The sequence below is a fragment of the Ambystoma mexicanum genome, chromosome 5q (assembly GCF_040938575.1).
Source record: "Ambystoma mexicanum isolate Mex_15411 chromosome 5q, UKY_AmexF1_1, whole genome shotgun sequence".
NCBI classification, from domain to species: Eukaryota; Metazoa; Chordata; class Amphibia; order Caudata; family Ambystomatidae; genus Ambystoma; species Ambystoma mexicanum.
Window position 1 is genome coordinate 1353625575 of NC_090933.1, and position 27747 is coordinate 1353653321.

The window sequence follows — 27747 nt, forward strand, 5'->3', positions numbered from 1 at the left end:
CTTTAGAAATTGGGAGAGTCACAGGATCTTGACCATGACTGATATCGTGCGGGGGTCTAGCCTCGTCCCCTTTAAAATCACTACAGAAGAGCTTTGGTCTCCGGGGCAGAGAGCGCTTTAGGCATATGCCGCAGACACACGCAATGAAGTCACAGTTCGCCGTCTTGAATAACGTTCCACAGTGCTCCCCGCTGGACTCCAAACTACTCCCGGCACGCATGGAGACAAGGGTCACTTCCACTCTTTATCAAGTATTGGCTGCTTTCGGGGCCCAGGAACTGTCCTGCCTCAAGGACAGATGGGAAGGGGATGTGAGCCCTCTGGATCCGGAGGAGTGGGTGGAGGCGTTGATATTCCATCAGGAGATTGGCATGCCTGCCAGGCTTTGCCTCATACAATATAAGATAAAAATAATGGGAGGGTTCATGAGTTCAAGTCCTCTGGAGGAAATGCATTGACAGGCTGTCGGACGTATTGGGTTCTGAGGTCCCCAGAGAACCACAATGTGTGCTACTTGGGATATGGGGAAGGTTGGGTTTACTAATTATGAGAAGATATTCCCGTCTGTTGCTTTAGGACAAATCAAAAATGTTATTGCTTCATTCTGGGGGGTCCCCGGATCACCCTTGGACTGCCCGATGGTTGACAGAAGTGGACATGTGTATGGCCTTGGAGAGACTGGTCTATAATGCAAGGGGCGTCCTGTGAAGTCTACGAAGGTTGGGAGCAAATGAGAGGAGCAAGTAGGTAGGTGTTTCTATAGGGCAAGTGCTGAAGTTGGAAATTGTAATTAATGTTGCTCTCATTAGACTTTCTGCAATATGGTCGGCAAGTGTATGTTCTGTCTGCTTGTTTACGCTGCTATGCCAAGCAATGGTGTTTTGTTTGTTGTGTTTTTTCGTTGAAAACAATAAAAAATGTAATTACAAAAAATCAGGGCTTTGACTTTTTCATTCTACAGAAGCTGCCATCCTATATCTTGCACATTTCCTCACTTCTACTCTGCACTCTAAATAGTTTTCCCTTCTTAGTCTTCTTAACCCAGGTCCAAAAGGTCATTGGCCAGTGGCCGATGGACCGATACGGCCAGTACGACCCTGCTCACGCACCGCCTTACCCAGTCACCCTCAGTCCTCACACATTACCTCTTACCAGGCTCCTTACGTCTTGCACGCTGCTTTACCCACTGACATCACACAGTACCTCACATACTGACAGCCATGCCTCACGCACCGCCTTACCCACTCACCCTCAGTCCTTACATATTACCTCTTACCAGGCTCCTTATGCCTTGCACACTGCTTTACCCACTGACCCTAAGATCTCACATACTGACACCCATGCCTCAGGCACTGCCTTACCCACTCACCCTCAGTCCTCACACATTACCTCTTACCAGGCTCCTTACGCCTTGCACGCTGCTTTACCCACTGACCCTAAGATCTCACATACTGACAGCTATGCCTCACGGACTGCCTTACCCACTCACCCTCAGTCCTCACACATTACCTCTTACCAGACTCCTTACGCCTTGCACGCTGCTTTACCCACTGACGTCACACAGTACCTCACATACTGACACCCATGCCTCACGCACCGCCTTACCCACCCACCCTCAGTCCTCACATATTACCTCTTACCAGGCTCCTTACGTCTTGCACGCTGCTTTACCCACTGATGTCACACAGTACCTCACATACTGACAGCCATGCCTCACGCACCGCCTTACCCACTCACCCTCAGTCCTCACATATGACCTCTTACCAGGCTCCTTACGCCTTGCACGCTGCTTTACCCACTGACGTCACACAGTACCTCACATACTGACAGCCATGCCTCACGCACCGCCTTACCCACTCACCCTCAGTCCTCACATATTACCTCTTACCAGGCTCCTTACGTCTTGCACGCTGCTTTACCCACTGACGTCACACAGTACCTCACATACTGACAGCCATGCCTCACGCACCGCCTTACCCACTCACCCTCAGTCCTCACATATTACCTCTTACCAGGCTCCTTACGTCTTGCACGCTGCTTTACCCACTGACGTCACACAGTACCTCACATACTGACACCCATGCCTCACGCACCGCCTTAACCACTTACCATCAGTCCTCGCATATTACCTCTTACCAGGCTCCTTACACCTTGCACACTGCTTTACCCACTGACCCTAAGATCTCACATACTGACACCCATGCCTCACGCACCGCCTTACCCACTCACCCTCAGTCCTCACACATTACCTCTTACCAGGCTCCTTACGTGTCTTGCACACTGCTTTACCCACTGACGTCACACAGTACCTCACATACTGACACCCATGCCTCACGCACCGCCTTACCCACTCACCCTCAGTCCTCACATATTACCTCTTACCAGGCTCCTTACGCCTTGCACGCTGCTTTACCCACTGACGTCACACAGTACCTCACATACTGACACCCATGCCTCACGCACCGCCTTACCCACTCACCCTCAGACCTCACACATTACCTCTTACCAGGCTCCTTACGCCTTGCACGCTGCTTTAGCCACTGACGTCACACAGTACCTCACATACTGACACCCATGCCTCACGCACCGCCTTACCCACTCACCCTCAGTCCTCACATATTACCTCTTACCAGGCTCCTTACGCCTTGCACGCTGCTTTACCCACTGACGTCACACAGTACCTCACATACTGACAGCCATGCCTCACGCACTGCCTTACCCACTCACCCTCAGTCCTCACATATTACCTCTTACCAGGCTCCTTACGCCTTGCACGCTGCTTTACCCACTGACGTCATACAGTACCTCACATACTGACAGCCATGCCTCACGCACCGCCTTACCCACTCACCCTCAGTCCTCACATATTACCTCTTACCAGGCTCCTTACGTCTTGCACACTGCTTTACCCACTGACCCTAAGATCTCACATACTGACACCCATGCCTCACGCATCGCCTTACCCACTCACCCTCAGTCCTCACATATTACCTCTTACCAGGCTCCTTACGCCTTGCACGCTGCTTTACCCACTGACGTCACACAGTACCTCACATACTGACAGCCATGCCTCACGCACCGCCTTACCCGCTCACCCTCAGTCCTCACATATTACCTCTTACCAGGCTCCTTACGTCTTGCACGCTGCTTTTCCCACTGACGTCACACACTACCTCACATACTGACAGCCATGCCTCACGCACTGCCTTACCCACTCACCCTCAGTCCTCACATATTACCTCTTACCAGGCTCCTTACGCCTTGCACGCTGCTTTACCCACTGACGTCACACAGTACCTCACATACTGACACCCATGCCTCACGCACCGCCTTACCCACTCACCCTCAGTCCTCACATATTACCTCTTACCAGGCTCCTTACGCCTTGCACGCTGCTTTACCCACTGACGTCACACAGTACCTCACATACTGACAGCCATGCCTCACGCACCGCCTTACCCACTCACCCTCAGTCCTCACATATTACCTCTTACCAGGCTCCTTACGTGTCTTGCACGCTGCTTTACCCACTGACGTCACACAGTACCTCACATACTGACACCCATGCCTCACATACCGCCTTACCCACTCACCCTCATTCCTCACATATTACCTCTTACCAGGCTCCTTACGCCTTGCACGCTGCTTTACCCACTGACGTCACACAGTACCTCACATACTGACAGCCATGCCTCACGCACTGCCTTACCCACTCACCCTCAGTCCTCACATATTACCTCTTACCAGGCTCCTTACGCCTTGCACGCTGCTTTACCCACTGACGTCACACAGTACCTCACATACTGACACCCATGCCTCACGCACCGCCTTACCCACTCACCCTCAGTCCTCACATATTACCTCTTACCAGGCTCCTTACGCCTTGCACGCTGCTTTACCCACTGACGTCACACAGTACCTCACATACTGACAGCCATGCCTCAGGCACCGCCATACCCACTCACCCTCAGTCCTCGCATATTACCTCTTACCAGGCTCCTTACGTGTCTTGCACGCTGCTTTACCCACTGACGTCACACAGTACCTCACATACTGACAGCCATGCCTCACGCACCGCCTTACCCACTCACCCTCAGTCCTCACATATTACCTCTTACCAGGCTCCTTATGCCTTGCACGCTGCTTTACCCACTGACGTCACACAGTACCTCACATACTGACACCCATGCCTCACGCACCGCCTTACCCACTCACCCTCAGACCTCACACATTACCTCTTACCAGGCTCCTTACGCCTTGCACGCTGCTTTACCCACTGACGTCACACAGTACCTCACATACTGACACCCATGCCTCACGCACCGCCTTACCCACTCACCCTCAGTCCTCACATATTACCTCTTACCAGGCTCCTTACGCCTTGCACGCTGCTTTACCCACTGACGTCACACAGTACCTCACATACTGACAGCCATGCCTCACGCACTGCCTTCCCCACTCACCCTCAGTCCTCACATATTACCTCTTACCAGGCTCCTTACGCCTTGCACGCTGCTTTACCCACTGACGTCACACAGTACCTCACATACTGACAGCCATGCCTCACGCACCGCCTTACCCACTCACCCTCAGTCCTCACATATTACCTCTTACCAGGCTCCTTACGTCTTGCACACTGCTTTACCCACTGACCCTAAGATCTCACATACTGACACCCATGCCTCACGCACCGCCTTACCCACTCACCCTCAGTCCTCACATATTACCTCTTACCAGGCTCCTTACGCCTTGCACGCTGCTTTACCCACTGATGTCACACAGTACCTCACATACTGACAGCCATGCCTCACGCACCGCCTTACCCACTCACCCTCAGTCCTCACATATTACCTCTTACCAGGCTCCTTACGTCTTGCACGCTGCTTTACCCACTGACATCACACAGTACCTCACATACTGACAGCCATGCCTAACGCACTGCCTTACCCACTCACCCTCAGTCCTCACATATTACCTCTTACCAGGCTCCTTACGCCTTGCACGCTGCTTTACCCACTGACGTCACACAGTACCTCACATACTGACACCCATGCCTCACGCACCGCCTTACCCACTCACCCTCAGTCCTCACATATTACCTCTTACCAGGCTCCTTACGCCTTGCACGCTGCTTTACCCACTGACGTCACACAGTACCTCACATACTGACAGCCATGCCTCACGCACCGCCTTACCCACTCACCCTCAGTCCTCACATATTACCTCTTACCAGGCTCCTTACGTGTCTTGCACGCTGCTTTACCCACTGACGTCACACAGTACCTCACATACTGACACCCATGCCTCACGCACCGCCTTACCCACTCACCCTCAGTCCTCACATATTACCTCTTACCAGGCTCCTTACGCCTTGCACGCTGCTTTACCCACTGACGTCACACAGTACCTCACATACTGACAGCCATGCCTCACGCACTGCCTTACCCACTCACCCTCAGTCCTCACATATTACCTCTTACCAGGCTCCTTACGCCTTGCACGCTGCTTTACCCACTGACGTCACACAGTACCTCACATACTGACAGCCATGCCTCACGCACCGCCTTACCCACTCACCCTCAGTCCTCACATATTACCTTTTACCAGGCTCCTTACGCCTTGCACGCTGCTTTACCCACTGACGTCACACAGTACCTCACATACTGACAGCCATGCCTCAGGCACCGCCTTACCCACTCACCCTCAGTCCTCGCATATTACCTCTTACCAGGCTCCTTATGTGTCTTGCACGCTGCTTTACCCACTGACGTCACACAGTACCTCACATACTGACACCCATGCCTCACGCACCGCCTTACCCACTCACCCTCAGTCCTCACATATTACCTCTTACCAGGCTCCTTACGCCTTGCACGCTGCTTTACCCACTGATGTCACACAGTACCTCACATACTGACACCCATGCCTCACGCACCGCCTTACCCACTCACCCTCAGACCTCACACATTACCTCTTACCAGGCTCCTTACGCCTTGCACGCTGCTTTACCCACTGACGTCACACAGTACCTCACATACTGACACCCATGCCTCACGCACCGCCTTACCCACTCACCCTCAGTCCTCACATATTACCTCTTACCAGGCTCCTTACGCCTTGCACGCTGCTTTACCCACTGACGTCACACAGTACCTCACATACTGACAGCCATGCCTCACGCACTGCCTTACCCACTCACCCTCAGTCCTCACATATTACCTCTTACCAGGCTCCTTACGCCTTGCACGCTGCTTTACCCACTGACGTCACACAGTACCTCACATACTGACAGCCATGCCTCACGCACCGCCTTACCCACTCACCCTCAGTCCTCACATATTACCTCTTACCAGGCTCCTTACGTCTTGCACACTGCTTTACCCACTGACCCTAAGATCTCAAATACTGCCACCCATGCCTCACACACCGCCTTACCCACTCACCCTCAGTCCTCACATATTACCTCTTACCAGGCTCCTTACGCCTTGCACGCTGCTTTACCCACTGACGTCACACAGTACCTCACATACTGACAGCCATGCCTCACGCACCGCCTTACCCACTCACCCTCAGTCCTCACATATTACCTCTTACCAGGCTCCTTACGTCTTGCACGCTGCTTTAACCACTGACGTCACACAGTACCTCACATACTGACAGCCATGCCTCACGCACTGCCTTACCCACTCACCCTCAGTCCTCACATATTACCTCTTACCAGGCTCCTTACGCCTTGCACGCTGCTTTACCCACTGACGTCACACAGTACCTCACATACTGACACCCATGCCTCACGCACCGCCTTACCCACTCACCCTCAGTCCTCACATATTACCTCTTACCAGGCTCCTTACGCCTTGCACGCTGCTTTACCCACTGACGTCACACAGTACCTCACATACTGACAGCCATGCCTCATACACCGCCTTACCCACTCACCCTCAGTCCTCACATATTACCTCTTACCAGGCTCCTTACGTGTCTTGCACGCTGCTTTACCCACTGACATCACACAGTACCTCACATACTGACAGCCATGCCTCACGCACTGCCTTACCCACTCACCCTCAGTCCTCACATATTACCTCTTACCAGGCTCCTTACGCCTTGCACACTGCTTTACCCACTGACGTCACACAGTACCTCACATACTGACACCCATGCCTCACGCACCGCCTTACCCACTCACCCTCAGTCCTCACATATTACCTCTTACCAGGCTCCTTACGCCTTGCACGCTGCTTTACCCACTGACGTCACACAGTACCTCACATACTGACACCCATGCCTCACGCACCGCCTTACCCACTCACCCTCAGACCTCACACATTACCTCTTACCAGGCTCCTTACGCCTTGCACGCTGCTTTACCCACTGACGTCACACAGTACCTCACATACTGACACCCATGCCTCACGCACCGCCTTACCCACTCACCCTCAGTCCTCACATATAACCTCTTACCAGGCTCCTTACGCCTTGCACGCTGCTTTACCCACTGACGTCACACAGTACCTCACATACTGACAGCCATGCCTCACGCACTGCCTTACCCACTCACCCTCAGTCCTCACATATTACCTCTTACCAGGCTCCTTACGCCTTGCACGCTGCTTTACCCACTGACGTCACACAGTACCTCACATACTGACAGCCATGCCTCACGCACCGCCTTACCCACTCACCCTCAGTCCTCACATATTACCTCTTACCAGGCTCCTTACGTCTTGCACACTGCTTTACCCACTGACCCTAAGATCTCACATACTGACACCCATGCCTCACGCACCGCCTTACCCACTCACCCTCAGTCCTCACATATTACCTCTTACCAGGCTCCTTACGCCTTGCACGCTGCTTTACCCACTGACGTCACACAGTACCTCACATACTGACAGCCATGCCTCACGCACCGCCTTACCCACTCACCCTCAGTCCTCACATATTACCTCTTACCAGGCTCCTTATGTCTTGCACGCTGCTTTACCCACTGACGTCACACAGTACCTCACATACTGACAGCCATGCCTCACGCACTGCCTTACCCACTCACCCTCAGTCCTCACATATTACCTCTTACCAGGCTCCTTACGCCTTGCACGCTGCTTTACCCACTGACGTCACACAGTACCTCACATACTGACACCCATGCCTCACGCACCGCCTTACCCACTCACCCTCAGTCCTCACATATTACCTCTTACCAGGCTCCTTACGCCTTGCACGCTGCTTTACCCACTGACGTCACACAGTACCTCACATACTGACAGCCATGCCTCACGCACCGCCTTACCCACTCACCCTCAGTCCTCACATATTACCTCTTACCAGGCTCCTTATGTCTTGCACGCTGCTTTACCCACTGACGTCACACAGTACCTCACATACTGACAGCCATGCCTCACGCACTGCCTTACCCACTCACCCTCAGTCCTCACATATTACCTCTTACCAGGCTCCTTACGCCTTGCACGCTGCTTTACCCACTGACGTCACACAGTACCTCACATACTGACACCCATGCCTCACGCACCGCCTTACCCACTCACCCTCAGTCCTCACATATTACCTCTTACCAGGCTCCTTACGCCTTGCACGCTGCTTTACCCACTGACGTCACACAGTACCTCACATACTGACAGCCATGCCTCACGCACCGCCTTACCCACTCACCCTCAGTCCTCACATATTACCTCTTACCAGGCTCCTTACGTGTCTTGCACGCTGCTTTACCCACTGACATCACACAGTACCTCACATACTGACAGCCATGCCTCACGCACTGCCTTACCCACTCACCCTCAGTCCTCACATATTACCTCTTACCAGGCTCCTTACGCCTTGCACGCTGCTTTACCCACTGACGTCACACAGTACCTCACATACTGACAGCCATGCCTCACGCACCGCCTTACCCACTCACCCTCAGTCCTCACATATTACCTCTTACCAGGCTCCTTACGTCTTGCACACTGCTTTACCCACTGACCCTAAGATCTCACATAAAGACACCCATGCCTCACGCACCGCCTTACCCAATCACCCTCAGTCCTCACATATTACCTCTTACCAGGCTCCTTACGCCTTGCACGCTGCTTTACCCACTGACGTCACACAGTACCTCACATACTGACAGCCATGCCTCACGCACCGCCTTACCCACTCACCCTCAGTCCTCACATATTACCTCTTACCAGGCTCCTTATGTCTTGCACGCTGCTTTACCCACTGACGTCACACAGTACCTCACATACTGACAGCCATGCCTCACGCACTGCCTTACCCACTCACCCTCAGTCCTCACATATTACCTCTTACCAGGCTCCTTACGCCTTGCACGCTGCTTTACCCACTGACGTCACACAGTACCTCACATACTGACAGCCATGCCTCACGCACCGCCTTACCCACTCACCCTCAGTCCTCACATATTACCTCTTACCAGGCTCCTTATGTCTTGCACGCTGCTTTACTCACTGACGTCACACAGTACCTCACATACTGACAGCCATGCCTCACGCACTGCCTTACCCACTCACCCTCAGTCCTCACATATTACCTCTTACCAGGCTCCTTACGCCTTGCACGCTGCTTTACCCACTGACGTCACACAGTACCTCACATACTGACACCCATGCCTCACGCACCGCCTTACCCACTCACCCTCAGTCCTCACATATTACCTCTTACCAGGCTCCTTACGCCTTGCACGCTGCTTTACCCACTGACGTCACACAGTACCTCACATACTGACAGCCATGCCTCACGCACCGCCTTACCCACTCACCCTCAGTCCTCACATATTACCTCTTACCAGGCTCCTTACGTGTCTTGCACGCTGCTTTACCCACTGACGTCACACAGTACCTCACATACTGACACCCATGCCTCACGCACCGCCTTACCCACTCACCCTCAGTCCTCACATATTACCTCTTACCAGGCTCCTTACGCCTTGCACACTGCTTTACCCACTGACCCTAAGATCTCACATACTGACAGCTATGCCTCACGGACCGCCTTACCCACTCACCCTCAGTCCTCACACATTACCTCTTACCAGCCTCCTTACGCCTTGCACGCTGCTTTACCCACTGACGTCACACAGTACCTCACATACTGGCAGCCATGCCTCACGCTCCGCCTTACCCACTCACCCTCAGTCCTCACACATTACCTCTTACCAGGCTCCTTACGTCTTGCACGCTGCTTTACCCACTGACGTCACACAGTTCCTCACATACTGACACCCATGCCTCACGCACCGCCTTACCCACTCACCCTCAGTCCTCACATATGACCTCTTACCAGGCTCCTTACGTCTTGCACGCTGCTTTACCCACTGACGTCACACAGTACCTCACATACTGACAGCCATGCCTCACGCACCGCCTTACCCACTCACCCTCAGTCCTCACACATTACCTCTTACCAGGCTCCTTACGTCTTGCACGCTGCTTTACCCACTGACGTCACACAGTTCCTCACATACTGACACCCATGCCTCACGCACCGCCTTACCCACTCACCCTCAGTCCTCACATATTACCTCTTACCAGGCTCCTTACGTCTTGCACGCTGCTTTACCCACTGACGTCACACAGTACCTCACATACTGACACCCATGCCTCACGCACCGCCTTACCCACTCACCCTCAGTCCTCACACATTACCTCTTACCAGGCTCCTTACGCCTTGCACGCTGCTTTACCCACTGACGTCACACAGTACCTCACATACTGACAGCCATGCCTCACGCACCGCCTTACCCACTCACCCTCAGTCCTCACATATTACCTCTTACCAGGCTCCTTACGTCTTGCACGCTGCTTTACCCACTGACGTCACACAGTACCTCACATACTGACAGCCATGCCTCACGCACCGCCTTACCCACTCACCCTCAGTCCTCACATATTACCTCTTACCAGGCTCTTTACGTCTTGCACGCTGCTTTACCCACTGACGTCACACAGTACCTCACATACTGACACCCATGCCTCACGCACCGCCTTAACCACTCACCCTCAGTCCTCGCATATTACCTCTTACCAGGCTCCTTACACCTTGCACACTGCTTTACCCACTGACCCTAAGATCTCACATACTGACACCCATGCCTCACGCACCGCCTTACCCACTCACCCTCAGTCCTCACACATTACCTCTTACCAGGCTCCTTACGTGTCTTGCACACTGCTTTACCCACTGACGTCACACAGTACCTCACATACTGACACCCATGCCTCACGCACCGCCTTACCCACTCACCCTCAGTCCTCACATATTACCTCTTACCAGGCTCCTTACGCCTTGCACGCTGCTTTACCCACTGACGTCACACAGTACCTCACATACTGACACCCATGCCTCACGCACCGCCTTACCCACTCACCCTCAGACCTCACACATTACCTCTTACCAGGCTCCTTACGCCTTGCACGCTGCTTTAGCCACTGACGTCACACAGTACCTCACATACTGACACCCATGCCTCACGCACCGCCTTACCCACTCACCCTCAGTCCTCACATATTACCTCTTACCAGGCTCCTTACGCCTTGCACGCTGCTTTACCCACTGACGTCACACAGTACCTCACATACTGACAGCCATGCCTCACGCACTGCCTTACCCACTCACCCTCAGTCCTCACATATTACCTCTTACCAGGCTCCTTACGCCTTGCACGCTGCTTTACCCACTGACGTCATACAGTACCTCACATACTGACAGCCATGCCTCACGCACCGCCTTACCCACTCACCCTCAGTCCTCACATATTACCTCTTACCAGGCTCCTTACGTCTTGCACACTGCTTTACCCACTGACCCTAAGATCTCACATACTGACACCCATGCCTCACGCATCGCCTTACCCACTCACCCTCAGTCCTCACATATTACCTCTTACCAGGCTCCTTACGCCTTGCACGCTGCTTTACCCACTGACGTCACACAGTACCTCACATACTGACAGCCATGCCTCACGCACCGCCTTACCCGCTCACCCTCAGTCCTCACATATTACCTCTTACCAGGCTCCTTACGTCTTGCACGCTGCTTTACCCACTGACGTCACACACTACCTCACATACTGACAGCCATGCCTCACGCACTGCCTTACCCACTCACCCTCAGTCCTCACATATTACCTCTTACCAGGCTCCTTACGCCTTGCACGCTGCTTTACCCACTGACGTCTCACTGTACCTCACATACTGACACCCATGCCTCACGCACCGCCTTACCCACTCACCCTCAGTCCTCACATATTACCTCTTACCAGGCTCCTTACGCCTTGCACGCTGCTTTACCCACTGACGTCACACAGTACCTCACATACTGACAGCCATGCCTCACGCACCGCCTTACCCACTCACCCTCAGTCCTCACATATTACCTCTTACCAGGCTCCTTACGTGTCTTGCACGCTGCTTTACCCACTGACGTCACACAGTACCTCACATACTGACACCCATGCCTCACGCACCGCCTTACCCACTCACCCTCAGTCCTCACATATTACCTCTTACCAGGCTCCTTACGCCTTGCACGCTGCTTTACCCACTGACGTCACACAGTACCTCACATACTGACAGCCATGCCTCACGCACTGCCTTACCCACTCACCCTCAGTCCTCACATATTACCTCTTACCAGGCTCCTTACGCCTTGCACGCTGCTTTACCCACTGACGTCACACAGTACCTCACATACTGACACCCATGCCTCACGCACCGCCTTACCCACTCACCCTCAGTCCTCACATATTACCTCTTACCAGGCTCCTTACGCCTTGCACGCTGCTTTACCCACTGACGTCACACAGTACCTCACATACTGACAGCCATGCCTCAGGCACCGCCTTACCCACTCACCCTCAGTCCTCGCATATTACCTCTTACCAGGCTCCTTACGTGTCTTGCACGCTGCTTTACCCACTGACGTCACACAGTACCTCACATACTGACAGCCATGCCTCACGCACCGCCTTACCCACTCACCCTCAGTCCTCACATATTACCTCTTACCAGGCTCCTTATGCCTTGCACGCTGCTTTACCCACTGACGTCACACAGTACCTCACATACTGACACCCATGCCTCACGCACCGCCTTACCCACTCACCCTCAGACCTCACACATTACCTCTTACCAGGCTCCTTACGCCTTGCACGCTGCTTTACCCACTGACGTCACACAGTACCTCACATACTGACACCCATGCCTCACGCACCGCCTTACCCACTCACCCTCAGTCCTCACATATTACCTCTTACCAGGCTCCTTACGCCTTGCACGCTGCTTTACCCACTGACGTCACACAGTACCTCACATACTGACAGCCATGCCTCACGCACTGCCTTCCCCACTCACCCTCAGTCCTCACATATTACCTCTTACCAGGCTCCTTACGCCTTGCACGCTGCTTTACCCACTGACGTCACACAGTACCTCACATACTGACAGCCATGCCTCACACACCGCCTTACCCACTCACCCTCAGTCCTCACATATTACCTCTTACCAGGCTCCTTACGTCTTGCACACTGCTTTACCCACTGACCCTAAGATCTCACATACTGACACCCATGCCTCACGCACCGCCTTACCCACTCACCCTCAGTCCTCACATATTACCTCTTACCAGGCTCCTTACGCCTTGCACGCTGCTTTACCCACTGACGTCACACAGTACCTCACATACTGACAGCCATGCCTCACGCACCGCCTTACCCACTCACCCTCAGTCCTCACATATTACCTCTTACCAGGCTCCTTACGTCTTGCACGCTGCTTTACCCACTGACATCACACAGTACCTCACATACTGACAGCCATGCCTCACGCACTGCCTTACCCACTCACCCTCAGTCCTCACATATTACCTCTTACCAGGCTCCTTATGCCTTGCACGCTGCTTTACCCACTGACGTCACACAGTACCTCACATACTGACACCCATGCCTCACGCACCGCCTTACCCACTCACCCTCAGTCCTCACATATTACCTCTTACCAGGCTCCTTACGCCTTGCACGCTGCTTTACCCACTGACGTCACACAGTACCTCACATACTGACAGCCATGCCTCACGCACCGCCTTACCCACTCACCCTCAGTCCTCACATATTACCTCTTACCAGGCTCCTTACGTGTCTTGCACGCTGCTTTACCCACTGACGTCACACAGTACCTCACATACTGACACCCATGCCTCACGCACCGCCTTACCCACTCACCCTCAGTCCTCACATATTACCTCTTACCAGGCTCCTTACGCCTTGCACGCTGCTTTACCCACTGACGTCACACAGTACCTCACATACTGACAGCCATGCCTCACGCACTGCCTTACCCACTCACCCTCAGTCCTCACATATTACCTCTTACCAGGCTCCTTACACCTTGCACGCTGCTTTACCCACTGACGTCACACAGTACCTCACATACTGACAGCCATGCCTCACGCACCGCCTTACCCACTCACCCTCAGTCCTCACATATTACCTCTTACCAGGCTCCTTACGCCTTGCACGCTGCTTTACCCACTGACGTCACACAGTACCTCACATACTGACAGCCATGCCTCAGGCACCGCCTTACCCACTCACCCTCAGTTCTCGCATATTACCTCTTACCAGGCTCCTTACGTGTCTTGCACGCTGCTTTACCCACTGACGTCACACAGTAACTCACATACTGACACCCATGCCTCACGCACCGCCTTACCCACTCACCCTCAGACCTCACACATTACCTCTTACCAGGCTCCTTACGCCTTGCACGCTGCTTTACCCACTGACGTCACACAGTACCTCACATACTGACACCCATGCCTCACGCACCGCCTTACCCACTCACCCTCAGTCCTCACATATTACCTCTTACCAGGCTCCTTACGCCTTGCACGCTGCTTTACCCACTGACGTCACACAGCACCTCACATACTGACAGCCATGCCTCACGCACTGCCTTACCCACTCATCCTCAGTCCTCACATATTACCTCTTACCAGGCTCCTTACGCCTTGCACGCTGCTTTACCCACTGACGTCACACAGTACCTCACATACTGACAGCCATGCCTCACGCACCGCCTTACCCACTCACCCTCAGTCCTCACATATTACCTCTTACCAGGCTCCTTACGTCTTGCACACTGCTTTACCCACTGACCCTAAGATCTCAAATACTGCCACCCATGCCTCACGCACCGCCTTACCCACTCACCCTCAGTCCTCACATATTACCTCTTACCAGGCTCCTTACGCCTTGCACGCTGCTTTACCCACTGACGTCACACAGTACCTCACATACTGACAGCCATGCCTCACGCACCGCCTTACCCACTCACCCTCAGTCCTCACATATTACCTCTTACCAGGCTCCTTACGTCTTGCACGCTGCTTTACCCACTGACGTCACACAGTACCTCACATACTGACAGCCATGCCTCACGCACTGCCTTACCCACTCACCCTCAGTCCTCACATATTACCTCTTACCAGGCTCCTTACGCCTTGCACGCTGCTTTACCCACTGACGTCACACAGTACCTCACATACTGACACCCATGCCTCACGCACCGCCTTACCCACTCACCCTCAGTCCTCACATATTACCTCTTACCAGGCTCCTTACGCCTTGCACGCTGCTTTACCCACTGACGTCACACAGTACCTCACATACTGACAGCCATGCCTCACACACCGCCTTACCCACTCACCCTCAGTCCTCAAATATTACCTCTTACCAGGCTCCTTACGTGTCTTGCACGCTGCTTTACCCACTGACGTCACACAGTACCTCACATACTGACACCCATGCCTCACGCACCGCCTTACCCACTCACCCTCAGTCCTCACATATTACCTCTTACCAGGCTCCTTACGCCTTGCACGCTGCTTTACCCACTGACGTCACACAGTACCTCACATACTGACAGCCATGCCTCACGCACTGCCTTACCCACTCACCCTCAGTCCTCACATATTACCTCTTACCAGGCTCCTTACGCCTTGCACACTGCTTTACCCACTGACGTCACACAGTAACTCACATACTGACACCCATGCCTCACGCACCGCCTTACCCACTCACCCTCAGTCCTCACATATTACCTCTTACCAGGCTCCTTACGCCTTGCACGCTGCTTTACCCACTGACGTCACACAGTACCTCACATACTGACACCCATGCCTCACGCACCGCCTTACCCACTCACCCTCAGACCTCACACATTACCTCTTACCAGGCTCCTTACGCCTTGCACGCTGCTTTACCCACTGACGTCACACAGTACCTCACATACTGACACCCATGCCTCACGCACCGCCTTACCCACTCACCCTCAGTCCTCACATATAACCTCTTACCAGGCTCCTTATGCCTTGCACGCTGCTTTACCCACTGACGTCACACAGTACCTCACATACTGACAGCCATGCCTCACGCAATGCCTTACCCACTCACCCTCAGTCCTCACATATTACCTCTTACCAGGCTCCTTACGCCTTGCACGCTGCTTTACCCACTGACGTCACACAGTACCTCACATACTGACAGCCATGCCTCACGCACCGCCTTACCCACTCACCCTCAGTCCTCACATATTACCTCTTACCAGGCTCCTTACGTCTTGCACACTGCTTTACCCACTGACCCTAAGATCTCACATACTGACACCCATGCCTCACGCACCGCCTTACCCACTCACCCTCAGTCCTCACATATTACCTCTTACCAGGCTCCTTACGCCTTGCACGCTGCTTTACCCACTGACGTCACACAGTACCTCACATACTGACAGCCATGCCTCACGCACCGCCTTACCCACTCACCCTCAGTCCTCACATATTACCTCTTACCAGGCTCCTTATGTCTTGCACGCTGCTTTACCCACTGACGTCACACAGTACCTCACATACTGACAGCCATGCCTCACGCACTGCCTTACCCACTCACCCTCAGTCCTCACATATTACCTCTTACCAGGCTCCTTACGCCTTGCACGCTGCTTTACCCACTGACGTCACACAGTACCTCGCATACTGACACCCATGCCTCACGCACCGCCTTACCCACTCACCCTCAGTCCTCACATATTACCTCTTACCAGGCTCCTTACGCCTTGCACGCTGCTTTACCCACTGACGTCACACAGTACCTCACATACTGACAGCCATGCCTCACGCACCGCCTTACCCACTCACCCTCAGTCCTCACATATTACCTCTTACCAGGCTCCTTATGTCTTGCACGCTGCTTTACCCACTGACGTCACACAGTACCTCACATACTGACAGCCATGCCTCACGCACTGCCTTACCCACTCACCCTAAGTCCTCACATATTACCTCTTACCAGGCTCCTTACGCCTTGCACGCTGCTTTACCCACTGACGTCACACAGTACCTCACATACTGACACCCATGCCTCACGCACCGCCTTACCCACTCACCCTCAGTCCTCACATATTACCTCTTACCAGGCTCCTTACGCCTTGCACGCTGCTTTACCCACTGACGTCACACAGTACCTCACATACTGACAGCCATGCCTCACGCACCGCCTTACCCACTCACCCTCAGTCCTCACATATTACCTCTTACCAGGCTCCTTACGTGTCTTGCACGCTGCTTTACCCACTGACATCACACAGTACCTCACATACTGACAGCCATGTCTCACACACCGCCTTACCCACTCACCCTCAGTCCTCACATATTACCTCTTACCAGGCTCCTTACGCCTTGCACACTGCTTTACCCACTGACCCTAAGATCTCACATACTGACAGCTATGCCTCACGGACCGCCTTACCCACTCACCCTCAGTCCTCACACATTACCTCTTACCAGCCTCCTTACGCCTTGCACGCTGCTTTACCCACTGACGTCACACAGTACCTCACATACTGGCAGCCATGCCTCACGCACCGCCTTACCCACTCACCCTCAGTCCTCACATATTACCTCTTACCAGGCTCCTTACGTCTTGCACGCTGCTTTACCCACTGACGTCACACAGTACCTCACATACTGACACCCATGCCTCACGCAACGCCTTACCCACTCACCCTCAGTCCTCACATATTACCTCTTACCAGGCTCCTTACGCCTTGCACACTGCTTTACCCACTGACCCTAAGATCTCACATACTGACAGCTATGCATCACGGACCGCCTTACCCACTCACCCTCCGACCTCACACATTACCTCTTACCATCCTCCTTACGCCTTGCACGCTGCTTTACCCACTGATGTCACACAGTACCTCACATACTGACAGCCATGCCTCACGCACCGCCTTACCCACTCACCCTCAGTCCTCACATATTACCTCTTACCAGGCTCCTTACGCCTTGCACGCTGCTTTACCCACTGACGTCACACAGTACCTCACATACTGACAGCCATGCCTCACACACCGCCTTACCCACTCACCCTCAGTCCTCACATATTACCTCTTACCAGGCTCCTTACGTCTTGCACGCTGCTTTACCCACTGACATCACACAGTACCTCACATACTGACACCCATGCCTCACGCACCGCCTTACCCACTCACCCTCAGTCCTCACATATTACCTCTTACCAGGCTCCTTACGCCTTGCACGCTGCTTTACCCACTGACGTCACACAGTACCTCACATACTGACACCCATGCCTCACGCACCGCCTTACCCACTCACCCTCAGTCCTCACATATTACCTCTTACCAGGCTCCTTACGCCTTGCACGCTGCTTTACCCACTGACGTCACACAGTACCTCACATACTGACACCCATGCCTCACGTACCGCCTTACCCACTCACCCTCAGTCCTCACATATTACCTCTTACCAGGCTCCTTACGTCTTGCACGCTGCTTTACCCACTGACGTCACACAGTACCTCACATACTGACACCCATGCCTCACGCACTGCCTTACCCACTCACCCTCAGTCCTCACACATTACCTCTTACCAGGCTCCTTACGCCTTGCACGCTGCTTTACCCACTGACGTCACACAGTACCTCACATACTGACACCCATGCCTCACGCACCGCCTTACCCACTCACCCTCAGTCCTCACATATTACCTCTTACCAGGCTCCTTACGCCTTGCACGCTGCTTTACCCACTGACGTCACACAGTACCTCACATACTGACACCCATGCCTCACGCACCGCCTTACCCACTCACCCTCAGTCCTCACACATTACCTCTTACCAGGCTCCTTACGCCTTGCACGCTGCTTTACCCACTGACGTCACACAGTACCTCACATACTGACAGCCATGCCTCACGCACCGCCTTACCCACTCACCCTCAGTCCTCACATATTACCTCTTACCAGGCTCCTTACGCCTTGCACACTGCTTTACCCACTGACGTCACACAGTACCTCACATACTGACCCTTGGGCTTAAGATGCTCTCCTTTGATTCACTTGCCCTCAGTCCTCACAAAGTTTCACACACCAAAACACATCCTCATAACTCATATACTGAATCATCTTCATTATACTGTGCTCACTAGCACCCAGTGTACCCCCTCCCCTCACACACTGTCCCACCCACTTACCACCAGACATCAAACACCAACTCACATTGAACCTGAGACCCAGGACATTGCAACATCTCCTCACCCTTAGCTCTCACAATCGACCACCGACACTGATCCTCAAACATTGCACACTATGTCACAAATTCATCCACACACCTCACACACTTCCTCCCCCACCAATCCCCTGACATCATACACTATCTCACACTCTGGCCCTGAGGCCGTAAACACCAACCCACATACTCACCATCAGGCACTGCTGAAAAGTGACTTTGCACTGCCTACACAAGCCCTGATTCATGGAACTGTGCAAAGTATATTTTTGCAGTGCAAAGTCATTATGTGCTGCACAAATGATTATGCATTGACTATGCGCTGGCTTTGCATTGCAAAAATACTCTGTGCACAGTTCCATGAATCAGGGTTTGTGTCGGCCGTGCAAAGTCACTTTTCAGCAGTGCAAAGTCACTTTGAACCCTGTAAAAAAAATCCCATGAATTGGGCCGTGTGCGTTTTATATAAAAAGCTCTGTAGACCATGAAACATTGGCTAGGTGGGACTACTTGAGCCCACCACCTGACGGCCAGCCTTCGCCAGACTACCCCGTGTGTTACTCACACACTGCACATCACCTAGCATTCCTAATCAATAGACCTCCCGTACCGTGTAGGGTCCTAGGTTAGCACTGGTCAGAGGTCTAGAAAGATACCAACAGTCGCTTTACAGGGGAGTAGGGGTTTGGGGGGTGGGGGTTCTGGCGAAAAAGCAAAGGAAAAGATTGTCTTCAATATAAAGTTGCCTAGCAAACTATGCCTGCATCGATTTCACCTAAAACGACTCAAGGTCCCCAATTTCATGAATTCACTTCTTGGAGGAAACATGCTTTGGGGACATTTCGTTGAATGCTTGCATTTATAATTTTTAAGGGCTAAGAAAATGAGAATAACGCCAGAGAGAAAAGTTGTCCAATAACTCACCTGTCGAAGTCTAGACTCTATAGGCTCGCATTCGGGGCCGGTGCTTCGTAAACGGCCTGGTCTCCGCCTTTTATCTCAGCAGGACAGGCAGCCGCGCCCATCACGCAGCTTATTATCACGAAGGTAGGTGCAGTGTACTGACAAACCACACGAGAGCGACACGCACTTAACACTGGTGTTCAGTGCTTACTCCCGATACCGGAAACAAAACCTGCTATATTCAGTAGTTTTACAAAGAGCTCCTCGACGCTGCTTCAAAGAGCTATGTGGAAGGCGCGAGAAGCAGGTACGCTATTAGGCGAAGCAGTCATGTTGACACATGGTCTGACTGCCTAGAACATGCCAATGGGGCGAGCGCCTGCGCATTTACAGGCAACCTCTGACCCATGGTGGGATTGCCTGAGTATAGGGGGCAGTACCTAGAAGGTGGCATCAGTACTCCTGCATGTGATGGCACTAGCTGCCCAATGGTGTCAGTACCTGGGCATATAAGGGTAACTTCACGCAGGATGGAGAGCTCACGGGCACCAGGCTTGTTTCGGCGGGAATGGGTAAATACCACCCAACAGCATCGAAAGCCTGCAGGCCATTACTCAAGTGCCATCAGTGGGTGAAAGAAACTGATTATTACAGTGCTTAGACGCGGTCCATCTACTTGAAGCGCTATCAAATTCACCACGTTCTTATTATATGACACACGTGTAAGGCCATCAGACTGAAATCCCAAATCTGGCAGTTGGCATGCGTGTCTGCCAATGACGTGAGTACCTTACTGTATGTTGACAATGCGTGTGTAAGTATGTCAACATACCCCGGCAAAACCTATCAATTGATGGTCACTTGCGCAAGACGTGAGGGTACTTGGGTGTGTGATCACAATGCCCACAAAAGCGTCAAAGGAAACCTTTTCACTCCCCGCAAGTCAAAGCTCGTGGGCTTTCTGAATGCTTATTTTGTACCTTTGCAAAGAGAATTGTTTCAAATATTTTAGTTGGGGTGGGGGGGGGGGCCTGAACATATCCCAGCCTGAGCCCTGCGGGCGACTCACTTGTGTCTGGTTGTTGTTCCTCGGGCACGGTATACCCGGATTGGCGGCCGGGTTAGTTGTTGTTCCTGGGCACAGTATACACGGATTGGCGTCCGGGTCAGTTGTTATTCCTTGGGCACGGTATACCTGGATTGGCGGCCGGGTTAGTTGTTATTTCTTGGGCACGGTATACCCGGATTGGCCGCCAGGTTAGTTGTTGTTCCTTGGGCACGGTATACCCGGATTGGCGGCAAGGTTAGTTGTTATTCCTTGGGCACGGTATACCCGAATTGGTGGCCGGTTAGTTGTTGTTCCTTGGGCACGGTATACCCGGATTGGCAGCCGGGTTAGTTGTTATTCCTTGGGCACGATATACCCGGATTGATGGCCGGGCTAGTTGTTATTCCTTGGGCACGGTATAACCGGATTGGCCGCCGGGTTAGTTGTTGTTCCTTGGGCACGGTATACCCAGATTGGCGGCCGGGTTAGTTGTTATTCCTTGGGCACGGAACACCCGGATTGGCGGCCGGGTTAGTTGTTACCCCTTGGGCACGGTATACCCGGATTGGCCGCCGGGTTAGTTGTTGTTCCTTGGGCACGGTATACCTGGATTGGCGGCCGGGTTAGTTGTTATTCCTTGGGCACGGTATACCCGGATTGGCCACCGGGTTAGTTGTTGTTCCTTGGGCACGTATACCCATATTGGCGGCCGGTTAGTTGTTGTTCCTCAGGCACACTATACCCGGATTGGCCGCCGGGTTAGTTGTTCCTGGGCACGGTACACCCGGATTGGCGGCCGGGTTAGTTGTTATTCCTTGGGCACGGTATACCCGGATTGGCGGCCGGTTAGTTGTTGTTTCTCGGGCACACTATACCCGGATTGGCGGCTTGGTTAGTTGTTGTTCCTCGGGCACAGTATACCCGAATTGGCGGCCAGGTTAGTTGTTATTCCTTGGGCACGGTATACCCGGATTGGCGGCTTGGTTAGTTGTTGTTCCTCGGGCACGGTACACCCAGATTGGCAGCTGGGTTATTTGTTGTTCCTGGGCACGGTACACCGGGATTGGCGGCCAGTTAGTTGTTGTTCCTCGGGCACACTATACCCGGATTGGTGGCTTGGTTAGTTGTTGTTCCTCGGGCACGGTATACCCGGATTGGCGGCCAGGTTAGTTGTTATTCCTTGGGCACGGTATACCCGGATTGGCAGCTTGGTTAGTTGTTGTTCCTCGGGCACGGTATACCCGGATTGGTGGCCAGTTAGTTGTTGTTCCTCGGGCACACTATACCTGGATTGGCGGCTTGGTTAGTTGTTGTTCCTCGGGCACGGTATACCCGGATTGGCGGCCAGGTTAGTTGTTATTCCTTGGGCACGGTATAGCCGGATTGGCGGCTTGGTTAGTTGTTGTTCCTCGGGCACGGTATACCCAGATTGGCAGCTGGGTTATTTGTTGTTCCTGGGCATGGTACACCGGGATTGGCGGCCAGTTAGTTGTTGTTCCTCGGGCACACTATACCCGGATTGCGGCTTGGTTAGTTGTTGTTCCTCGGGCACGGTATACCCGGATTGGCGGCCAGGTTAGTTGTTATTCCTTGGGCACGGTATACCCGGATTGGCGGCTTGGTTAGTTGTTGTTCCTCGGGCACGGTGTACCCGGATTGGCGGCCGGGTTAGTTGTTAATCCTCGGGCACACTATACCTGGATTGGCGGCCGGGGTTAGTTGTTGTTCCTGAGCACGGTACACCCAGATTGGCGACCGGTTAGTTGTTGTTCCTTGGACACACTATACCCGGATTGGCGGCTGGGGTTATTTGTTGTTCCTGGGCATGGTACACCGGGATTGGCGGCCAGTTAGTTGTTGTTCCTCGGGCACACTATACCCGGATTGCGGCTTGGTTAGTTGTTGTTCCTCGGGCACGGTATACCCGGATTGGCGGCCAGGTTAGTTGTTATTCCTTGGGCCCGGTATACCCAGATTTGCGACTTGGTTAGTTGTTGTTCCTCGGGCACGGTGTACCCGGATTGGTGGCCGGTTAGTTGTTGCTCCTCGGGCACACTATACCTGGATTGGCGGCCGGGGTTAGTTGTTGTTCCTGAGCACGGTACACCCAGATTGGCGACCGGTTAGTTGTTGTTTCTTGGACACACTATACCCGGATTGGCGGCTGGGGTTAGTTGTTGTTCCTGGGCATGGTACACCCGGATTGGTGGCCGGGTTAGTTGTTATTCCTTGGGCACGGTATGCCCGGATTGGTGGCTTGATTAGTTGTTGTTCCTCCGGCATGGTATACCCGGATTGGCGGCCGGTTAGTTGTTGTTCCTCGGGCACACTATACCCGGATTGGTGGCCGGGGTTAGTTGTTGTTCCTGGGAACGGTATACCCAGATTGGCGGCCAGGTTAGTTGTTGTTCCTGGGCACAGTACACCGGGATTGGCGGCCGGTTAGTTGTTGTTCCTCAGGCACACTATACCTGGATTGGAGGCTGGGGTTAGTTGTTGTTCCTGGGCACGGTACACCCGGATTGGCGGCCAGGTTAGTTGTTCCTTGGGCATAGTATACCCAGATTGGCAGCTGGGTTATTTGTTGTTCCTGGGCACGGTACACCCGGATTGGCGGCCGGTTAGTTGTTGTTCCTCGGGCACACTATACCTGGATTGGAGGCTGGGGTTAGTTGTTGTTCCTGGGCACGGTAAACCCGGATTGGCGGCCAGGTTAGTTGTTCCTTGGGCATAGTATACCCAGATTGGCAGCTGGGTTATTTGTTGTTCCTGGGCACGTTACACCCGGATTGGCGGCCGGTTAGTTGTTGTTCCTCGGGCACACTATACCTGGATTGGAGGCTGGGGTTAGTTGTTGTTCCTGGGCACGGTACACTCGGATTGGCGGCCAGGTTAGTTGTTCCTTGGGCATAGTATACCCAGATTGGCAGCTGGGTTATTTGTTGTTCCTGGGCACGGTACACCCGGATTGGCGGCCGGTTAGTTGTTGTTCCTCGGGCACACTATACCCGAATTGGCGGCCGGGGTTAGTTGTTATTCCTTGGGCACGGTATAACCGGATTGGCCGCCGGGTTAGTTGTTGTTCCTTGGGCACGGTATACCCAGATTGGCGGCCGGGTTAGTTGTTATTCCTTGGGCACGGAACACCCGGATTGGCGGCCGGGTTAGTTGTTACCCCTTGGGCACGGTATACCCGGATTGGCCGCCGGGTTAGTTGTTGTTCCTTGGGCACGGTATACCTGGATTGGCGGCCGGGTTAGTTGTTATTCCTTGGGCACGGTATACCCGGATTGGCCACCGGGTTAGTTGTTGTTCCTTGGGCACGTATACCCATATTGGCGGCCGGTTAGTTGTTGTTCCTCAGGCACACTATACCCGGATTGGCCGCCGGGTTAGTTGTTCCTGGGCACGGTACACCCGGATTGGCGGCCGGGTTAGTTGTTATTCCTTGGGCACGGTATACCCGGATTGGCGGCCGGTTAGTTGTTGTTTCTCGGGCACACTATACCCGGATTGGCGGCTTGGTTAGTTGTTGTTCCTCGGGCACAGTATACCCGAATTGGCGGCCAGGTTAGTTGTTATTCCTTGGGCACGGTATACCCGGATTGGCGGCTTGGCTAGTTGTTGTTCCTCGGGCACGGTACACCCAGATTGGCAGCTGGGTTATTTGTTGTTCCTGGGCACGGTACACCGGGATTGGCAGCCAGTTAGTTGTTGTTCCTCGGGCACACTATACCCGGATTGGTGGCTTGGTTAGTTGTTGTTCCTCGGGCACGGTATACCCGGATTGGCGGCCAGGTTAGTTGTTATTCCTTGGGCACGGTATACCCGGATTGGCAGCTTGGTTAGTTGTTGTTCCTCGGGCACGGTATACCCGGATTGGTGGCCAGTTAGTTGTTGTACCTCGGGCACACTATACCTGGATTGGCGGCTTGGTTAGTTGTTGTTCCTCGGGCACGGTATACCCGGATTGGCGGCCAGGTTAGTTGTTATTCCTTGGGCACGGTATAGCCGGATTGGCGGCTTGGTTAGTTGTTGTTCCTCGGGCACGGTATACCCAGATTGGCAGCTGGGTTATTTGTTGTTCCTGGGCATGGTACACCGGGATTGGCGGCCAGTTAGTTGTTGTTCCTCGGGCACACTATACCCGGATTGCGGCTTGGTTAGTTGTTGTTCCTCGGGCACGGTATACCCGGATTGGCGGCCAGGTTAGTTGTTATTCCTTGGGCACGGTATACCCGGATTGGCGGCTTGGTTAGTTGTTGTTCCTCGGGCACGGTGTACCCGGATTGGCGGCCGGGTTAGTTGTTAATCCTCGGGCACACTATACCTGGATTGGCGGCCGGGGTTAGTTGTTGTTCCTGAGCACGGTACACCCAGATTGGCGACCGGTTAGTTGTTGTTCCTTGGACACACTATACCCGGATTGGCGGCTGGGGTTAGTTGTTGTTCCTGGGCATGGTACACCGGGATTGGCGGCCAGTTAGTTGTTGTTCCTCGGGCACACTATACCCGGATTGCGGCTTGGTTAGTTGTTGTTCCTCGGGCACGGTATACCCGGATTGGCGGCCAGGTTAGTTGTTATTCCTTGGGCCCGGTATACCCAGATTTGCGACTTGGTTAGTTGTTGTTCCTCGGGCACGGTGTACCCGGATTGGTGGCCTGTTAGTTGTTGCTCCTCGGGCACACTATACCTGGATTGGCGGCCGGGGTTAGTTGTTGTTCCTGAGCACGGTACACCCAGATTGGCGACCGGTTAGTTGTTGTTCCTTGGACACACTATACCCGGATTGGCGGCTGGGGTTAGTTGTTGTTCCTGGGCATGGTACACCCGGATTGGTGGCCGGGTTAGTTGTTATTCCTTGGGCACGGTATGCCCGGATTGGTGGCTTGATTAGTTGTTGTTCCTCCGGCATGGTATACCCGGATTGGCGGCCGGTTAGTTGTTGTTCCTCGGGCACACTATACCCGGATTGGTGGCCGGGGTTAGTTGTTGTTCCTGGGAACGGTATACCCAGATTGGCGGCCAGGTTAGTTGTTGTTCCTGGGCACGGTACACCAGGATTGGCGGCCGGTTAGTTGTTGTTCCTCAGGCACACTATACCTGGATTGGAGGCTGGGGTTAGTTGTTGTTCCTGGGCACGGTACACCCGGATTGGCGGCCAGGTTAGTTGTTCCTTGGGCATAGTATACCCAGATTGGCAGCTGGGTTATTTGTTGTTCCTGGGCACGGTACACCCGGATTGGCGGCCGGTTAGTTGTTGTTCCTCGGGCACACTATACCTGGATTGGAGGCTGGGGTTAGTTGTTGTTCCTGGGCACGGTACACCCGGATTGGCGGCCAGGTTAGTTGTTCCTTGGGCATAGTATACCCAGATTGGCAGCTGGGTTATTTGTTGTTCCTGGGCACGTTACACCCGGATTGGCGGCCGGTTAGTTGTTGTTCCTCGGGCACACTATACCTGGATTGGAGGCTGGGGTTAGTTGTTGTTCCTGGGCACGGTACACTCGGATTGGCGGCCAGGTTAGTTGTTCCTTGGGCATAGTATACCCAGATTGGCAGCTGGGTTATTTGTTGTTCCTGGGCACGGTACACCCGGATTGGCGGCCGGTTAGTTGTTGTTCCTCGGGCACACTATACCCGAATTGGCGGCCGGGGTTAGTTGTTGTTCCTGGGCACGGTATACCCGGATTGACGGCCAGGTTAGTTGTCGTTCCTGGGCATGTTATACCCGGTGAAATCAAAAGGAATCCCGAGGAATGATACGGCACGGTCCATGGCGAGGCGGAATATCTGTCAAGTGAAGACACTGCATTGCCAAGGCACTTGGTTTGGACCTGCGTCGCCTAATATATTAGACTATATTTTTGTAGCGGGCATACACAGAAGAGATATTCTTTCCTTTGATGTGGAGAGACCATTCACAACTCCCTTCACCATATAGATGTGAAGGGTCCGTGGAAGGGAAAGGTAACTCTGCGTGTGAGGATATTGTAGTGAAAGGTGCAGGAAATAGAATCAGTTTAGTGCAAATTAAAGAAAAGTTAATCGCTGTTTCTGGGAAAGTTGGGACTCGTGGTCTCTGGATGAAAGGCAGAAGTTCTGTGCTCCCGAGAGCTTTTCAAGTAATCTTGCAAACTGGTATTCCTGTATTCGCTGGGAAAATAATGTATTTTATTTTATT

General features: G+C 53.4%; 1 protein-coding gene across 3 annotated transcripts in view; it reads right to left on the reverse strand.

Annotated features, from left to right (window-relative positions):
• The window catches only part of LOC138498137 (tachylectin-2-like), a 459435-nt gene that overhangs the window by 74611 nt on the left and 357077 nt on the right, over positions 1-27747 (reverse strand). The window contains exon 1 of one of the 3 annotated variants that reach the window (XM_069622013.1): positions 20536-20637. The exons of the other annotated variants lie outside the window; for them this stretch is intronic. The gene's annotated coding sequence lies outside the window, so the exon portion shown is untranslated. Of the gene's footprint in view, positions 1-20535; positions 20638-27747 lie in introns of those variants that run through there. 3 annotated transcript variants of the gene reach the window in all.